This window comes from Leptonychotes weddellii, chromosome 10 (assembly GCF_054177405.1).
Source record: "Leptonychotes weddellii isolate Sample4059 chromosome 10, ASM5417740v2, whole genome shotgun sequence".
In the NCBI taxonomy this organism is placed as follows: Eukaryota; Metazoa; Chordata; class Mammalia; order Carnivora; family Phocidae; genus Leptonychotes; species Leptonychotes weddellii.
This window is the reverse complement of record NC_138378.1, coordinates 17,978,262-17,985,440: the sequence shown is the minus strand read 5'-3', so window position 1 is coordinate 17,985,440 and position 7,179 is coordinate 17,978,262.

Below are 7,179 nucleotides of genomic sequence, written 5' to 3'. Positions count from 1 at the left end.
TCTCTCTCTCTCATTCTCTCTCTCTCAAATAAAAATAAAATAAAATCTTAAAAAAAAAAGAATTCCTCATATCAGTGAGATCATATGATACATGTCTTTCTCTGTTTGACTTATTTCACTCAAAATAATACCCTCCAGTTCCATCCACGTCGTTGCAAATGGCAAGATCTCATTCCTTTTGATGGCACATGCACGCATTTTATGCACCCTTGGGACAGTTGGGATCTGTATGCATACAACACATGTACCCACATATACACTCATCCAGGCACAGGGGTCACATGCCCCTGAGCCTACATGTGGGCGCACATGCATACAAATGTCCCCTCTGACTTTGACCTTTTTCCCAAAGCCCCCACGCCCTGCCATTTTCCCATCCTATCCTGGGGAATTACCCATATCTCTGACAAGAGAATGGGTTACTAATGCAGCCACAGAACTGTTTTGACACTTTTGACGAATAACATTCAATACTATTAATTGGAACAATTGCTTTTCATTTAACTAAATCACGGGAATTGCTAAACTAAATTGAAACGGAATGTAATTTTGCCGCGCGCTGCCTTAATATGGGCCTCTAAATGTCTTCTCCCTGAAGGATTAGTAACTTAATCACCCACCAGTGATAACTGCTTCCCAGGCTCAGCTGGGAGGCCCCGTGCTCAGCAGCCGCCTGGCTGGGAACAGGCTGGGCACCCGTGAAAGCTCCCCCAGCCCTGCGGTTCCTCTCCTGCATTATTCATGGTGGAGAACACGGCTCCCTCCCTTCTCTGATTCCAGCAGGACCCTCAGAGATCATCTCCATTGTCCCTTGGTTCTGTCCCTCTGTTTGCGATCTGGCCCAGGGTCTGTCACCCCAGGAGTCTGAATGTGGGCCCAGACTCTGTCTCTGGGCCTCTCTGAGCCTTGCTGAGACCCTTTGTCCCGAGAACACTGGCCCTGGAATCCTGGGGCCCTTTAGACTTGAGGGGCAGCCCAGAGCCCGGCCTTGCTTCCAGAGATAGGTTGACATGGGCCAGAAATTCCCCGTGCGCTGCCTGGGAGAGCAGGAAAGGCCCCAGTCCGGCGGGCTGCCGGAGGGTGACAGACTGTCCTGGTTCGCTGCAGACAGAAGGATTTCCAAGACATGGAGCTCTCAGTGCTGAGACTGGATGGTCCCCAGTAAATGGCGGGGCGGCGGGGGAGCTGATCCCCTTGCTGTGGGGCTATCTGTGCTTCCAGTTAGAAGTCATCCTATTGAGTGCTTACTGTATGCTAAGACATGATATACATGATCTCATTTCATTTTTGAAACCGTTTTATGGAGATAAATTCTGTTAACATACTCGTTCAGAAACGAGAAAGCCGAGCCTCCGTGTTTGTAGCCTTCTCTAAGATCTCGAAGGTCTGAGCCTAACACCAAGGATAACAGCCGCTGGTATTTATAAAAGCTTGCTCTGTGGCAAGCCCTTGTGGCTAAGAGCTCAACATGCATCTCCCCAGCCACCTTGAAGATAGGCCTCATTTCTGTTATTCCCATTTTATAGGTAAGAAAACTGAGGCTTACAGGAGTCAAGGTTCTTGCTGGCCGGTGCCAGAGCTGTGCTTCTAGATGCAGGAGTGGGCCCGCCCCTACAACGCCCACTGTATTGGCTTGTCTGTCAGGCCATCTAGGGGCCTCCCAGGATCTTCTCCCCTGGGCGGTCTGAGGAGACCCATGCAGAGGGCTTCTGGAGGTGAAGGCCCCAGTGTATTGGAGTCACTGACTTAAGTGTGGCTTCCTATAGGCTCAACTCCTGCCTGTGGGTGTCCAAATTAGGCATGGCCACTCCCTGGATAAAGGTTTCTAGAAATGCCACCCCTTTCCACTTCCTGTGACATGGAGGCTAGCACTGGGTCCTTGAGTGGGTTCTCTTCATGACCATGGGTTCTTGAGTTCTGTAGCCCATCTTCTCGCCCGCCCCTGCTGAGCTGAGGCCTCCCGGGGCCTAGAGCAACAGTCTCTTCGTAGGCCTCTGGACCTGCCTCTGCATCCCCTCCCTCTCCCCTGCCCCAAGGTTGCTGGACAGTCCTTTTTTTTTTTTTTTTTAAAGATTTTATTTATTTATTTGAGACAGAGAGAATGAGAGAGAGAGAGAGAGAGCACATGAGATGGGGGAGGGGCAGAGGCAGAAGCAGGCTCCCTGCCGAGCAGGGAGCCCGATGCGGGACTCGATCCAGGGACTCCAGGATCATGACCTGAGCTGAAGGCAGTCGCTTAACCAACTGAGCCACCCAGGCGCCAGGTTGCTGGACATTTCTAAATGTTCCTCTGAGTTGTCATTCCAAAATACACACTTGAAGAGGAAGGCGCCCATTTCAAGAGGGAGTAACATTCCTGAGCCCTGATGAAGAGCCAGACACTGTGCCAGGCATTTGGTGTCCATTCTCAATGAATCCCACAGCATCCCGGGGCTGGGGGATTATTCCCATTTCACAGTTCAGAGAACTGAGGCACTGAGGTGAAGGGATTGCCCAAGTTCATGCACTGGGTCAATGGCAGGCCGAGCTTTCAGAATCAGGCTGTTTGATTCCACACACCCGATTCTTTCTCCAGGCTGGGACTACTCTTCTTGGGAGTGTGGCTCTTGGGAGCTCCAGCTTTCTCTGTGTCCCTGGGCGGGGCGGGCAGTGTGACAGGGTGGCGACGCTTGCAGGGTCTGTGCAGAGATGCACGCGGGCCGGGAGCCCCAGGCGGGCCTGTTGCTCGTGAGACCTTGGGCTGAGATCCATTTACCTTCACGTGTAACATGGGGGTGCACGCTGTCCCCCCTTCGCAGCCCTGTTGGCTGGTAGCATGAGGAGCTCAGCTCAGGGCCTGGAGCGGAATAGAGGCTTAATAAATGGTGGTTACCATGATTATTTTATTCTTTCTGGCGGTTTGGAAGGAGGTTCTCCAGAGTTCAACCCAGCTGACTGTCAAGCCCGGCCTCCCTGTACATTTTACGCTGCCCGTGCCCTTGAGTTTCCCATTAACTTAATAGGCCTGGACATAAAGGAGCCCGTTGTTCATGGGATCCCAGAGTCAATCAACAATCTACCCTTCACTGCTCCCATTCACTAAAATCGATATGTATTGATTGAACACCCAGGCCGCGTGGGGCCCTGAGGCTGCCCTTGAGGTGGTTTCATCCTCTGGCTGAGCCGGGAGGGGGAGCCACGGGAGTGTTTCTCCAAGTGTGGCCCCGGACCAGCAGCATCAGCAGCATCTGGGAACATGTGATAAAATGCGAATCCTTGCAAATTCCAAGCCCTACTGAATCAGAAGGCAGGGCGCAGGCGCTGGTGTTTAATGAGTATTCCAGATCATTCTAAGGCACGCTGAGGTTTGGGAAACATTACTCTAAAGACCAGAACACAGCTACTCTCTGAGAGGGACTGGCTGTGGGATCTGGGGAAGGAGTGTGGGAGTCAGCGGGGCGGGGGATCTCTGGGGAGCAGGGGGGGATACCCTGACGCATGAACTGCTGCCCCTCTCAGTCCTGGGCCAAGGGGGAGGAGCCGGGACTGCTGTTAGCTCACATGGTACCCCCTGTGAGTCAGACAAAGGTGCCCCTTCTCTGGCTGGAAGCTGCTGGCAGGTGGAGCAGGGGCTGGATTTCCATCTTCGTTCACCCCCTTTGTGTGCAAGGCTCAAGCAAAGTACGAGGTGGGCCTGGAAGCACCATGACTGTCCTCACCCGGGGGTCTGGCTCCTGGGATGCTGGATGCTCTCCCTGCAGCACAGACTGTCCCCAAGTCTCAGGCCTCGGCAGTCCTTCAAATGAAACAGGCTGCAAAGACCAAAACCCTTGGGAGAAACAGGGCAGTCAAAGCACAGTTATGAAGACAGCAAGCCACGGACTGGAGGAGACATCCTGCCCTGAGCCAATGCTGGAGAAAATAAAACAGGCGTTTGATAGGCTCTCGACGTGCAGGTCCCTCCAGAGCCTGGTCCTCCTGCCAAAGACAAGTTAGCCAGACACTGATGGAGAAATCGAACAAGCCATGGAGTGTGGCCGAGGAGTAAGAGCATTCTCGCCCCCCCATCCCCATCCTGGCTGCCCTAATCAGCACCTGACAGCCAGCCTTCTGCCTCCTGCCTCACCACCCCCTCCTCCAGGGGACCCTCTCAGGCCACACTCCCATCCCCCCCGCACCCCCCCACCCCACACAGGCTACCTTGGGCTTCACCACCTCTAGATTCTGGCCTGCAAGGAGCAGCCTTCCCTCGCTGGGAACCCTCAGTCTGCCTTGCCCTCCTGTTCTTAGGGGCTCTTATACTTTCCCTTCATCCTGGAAGCCTTCCTGGGTTTTGGCTTCAGCTGGCCATCAGGAACACGGCTTTATTTGTTCCTGGGGCTTGACTGGGGCCATAGCTCTTCCATAGTCCTCTCTCTTCCAGAAGGTGACTTCCTGGAGGTAGGGGACTACCCGAGTGTCTTTGTCTTCTGTCTTCCCAACTGGGAGCATCTTATAGCAAGGCCAGGTCTCTCTCTGCAAAAGAGTTTCCTTGCTCCAACATCTGCTGCTATACGTTTTGCACAAAGTAGAGGGAGTGAAAGCCCTGCTTGGTTCAGCCCCAGGGGCTCCTAGACCGGCCTCGCTGGCACCTGCTAACGCCTGGGTACCCACTGCTGCAGTGGGTCGTTCTGGGGCTGCTACTCATCTCACCGCCCCAAACAACAGTTGAGGCCTCTCATTCCCTAACACATGCCAGAGAGCTTGCTCTCTGCAAGGCCAGCTCCTGGAGGAAGTCTGCGGGACGGCTGGACCACGTGCCTCCATCCTAGTGCCCTTGGAGACTCACCATACTTGTTTCTGTTGTCTCCATACATGCCCCAAACTAAACCCAGTGTCTTCCTTCTCACACCAGCTATAGCTTCCAGTCTTCCTCTTTCTGTTAAAAATAGTTTCACCTAGGCTTGAAAATGCAAGTCACCAAGGTTTCTTTCCTGCCTCCATTTTCATCTCTTCCAAAAATCTGAGTGGCTTCTCCAGAATTTCTCTGCCATGTTTTTTCCTTTCCTTTCCTATTTGCCCCTTCTGAGGTATAGCCCCTCATTTCCTCACACACTTGCTCCACAAAGGTCTTCCCCTCATTGGTGGCTTTCTATCCCATGGACCCGACACCTGCTGCCAAGGTCATCTTTCCATTGTTCGGGCAAGATCATGTCACTCTCTACTTAACAAACCCCTAGTGCACATGCTAACTTCTCCTTGGAGCCTCTTGTTGGGGAGGGTCACATGAGTGTAGGGCATGCATTATGGAGCCAGAAAGATCTGGGTGACATTCTTTTTTTTAAGATTTATTTATATGAGAGAGAGACAGAGAGAGAGACAGAGAGAGCAAACAGAGGGAGAGGGAGATAAGCAGGCTCCCCACTGAGCAGGCAGCCCAACTCATAGCTCTACCCCAGGACTCCAGGATCATGACCTGAGCCAAAGGCAGTCGCTTAACCAACTGAGCCACCCAGGTGCCCCCAACTTGGATATTTTTATTATTAATTAATTAATTAATTAATTAATTTAAAAGATTTATTTATTTATTTATTTGAGAGAGAGCACATGAGAGGGGTTAGGGTCAGAGGGAGAAGCAGACTCCCTGCCGAGCAGGGAGCCCGATGCAGGACTCGATCCTGGGACTCCAGGATCATGACCTGAGCCGAAGGCAGTCGCCTAACCAACTGAGCCACCCAGGCGCCCCCCAACTTGGATATTTTTAAAAGCATTAAAAACTAGAACATATCAATTTGTCTGGTTTCAGTGGCCACAGCTGTAATTGGATGTCAGTTCATAGCTATCAATGTCTTTATTCCTACTTGGGTAGGAGACAACCTACTGACCATCAAAACCCATCCTCTCTTTTCTCCTTTGTAATAGAAGTACTGGGTACATGGTTACCCAGTTAGACTTCATCTCCTTTTTTCCCCTTTGAGTTAGTTGTGATAATGTGACTAATTTATTTCTGACAGAAGAAGAGCAGAAGTGCTTTGAAGCATTTCCAGGCCTAGCCCATAAAATCCCCGACGTGTGCTCTTCTGCGTTCATTCCCTTTTTGGCTGGTTGGAATGGCATCAAGTCAGGTGGGCTTGGAAGCCATGTGTTGAAGATGGCAAGGCCATCCCCAGCCTGGATACCTGAGTGACTGTGTGGAGCAGAATTCCACTGACCTGGAACCTTTACCCTGGACAGTTCTCTGTGAATGAATATCTCTTTTGCTTCTTAAGCTACTGAAATTTGGGGGGTCTGTTAACCACTAGTTAGCTTATTCTACCAAATATATTACTTATTTCCTGTGGAAGGCATAATTTCTAAAATAATCTCCCAAAGATGCCCCACTATAATACCCAAAATTGTGAGAGAGTATGGTGAAATGTTACTGCCATGATTATGTTATGTGGCAAATTGATCTTAAAATGGGGAGATTATCCTGGGTTATCCAAGTAGATTCAGTGCAATTATATGGGCCCTTAAAAGTGGAGACTTTGTTTGGCAGTTAGCAGTAGGGGAAGCCAGAAAGAGTCAAAGCAAGGGAAAGACTCAGTGTTCTGTGGCTGGTTCGAAGATGTAGGGGCCCATAGCTAGGGGATGTGGGTGGCCTCTAGCAGCAGAGAGTGATCCCTGGCTAACAGTCAGCAAGGAAACCAGGACCTCAGATCGATAGTAGCTGCAAAGAACTGGATTGTACCAACAACCTGAATGAGCTTGGAATCAAAATTTTCCCCAAGCCTCCAGATAAGTGGTCAGCCTGGCTAACAGCTTGATTTCTGCCTTGTGAGACACTGAGCAGAGAACCAGATGAGCCCACTTAGTGGGCATTGTTTTCAACCACTGAGCTTGGGGTAATTTGTTATTCAACAATAAAACCAATACAATCCCTTAAAGGCAGGGGCTCAGATCTTATTTGTCTCAAATAAGTATCTGTTCTCTGTGAAGTCCAAGGAGAGCGCCTGGCATATGAGGACTTATCTAGTTTTGGTTGAATGGATAGACGAGTTTGTGTGGGAGGTGAGTGGGAATCCTCAGGGATAGGTCAGAGATCTGCCCTCCCTTTCTGTAAAGGGCTGGATAGTAAATATTTAGGCCCTGTAGTTATCTATTCAGCTCTGTCCCTGTGGGACAAAAGCAGCCATAGACATTGTGTAAACAAATGTACATGGCTGGGTCCCAATAAAACTT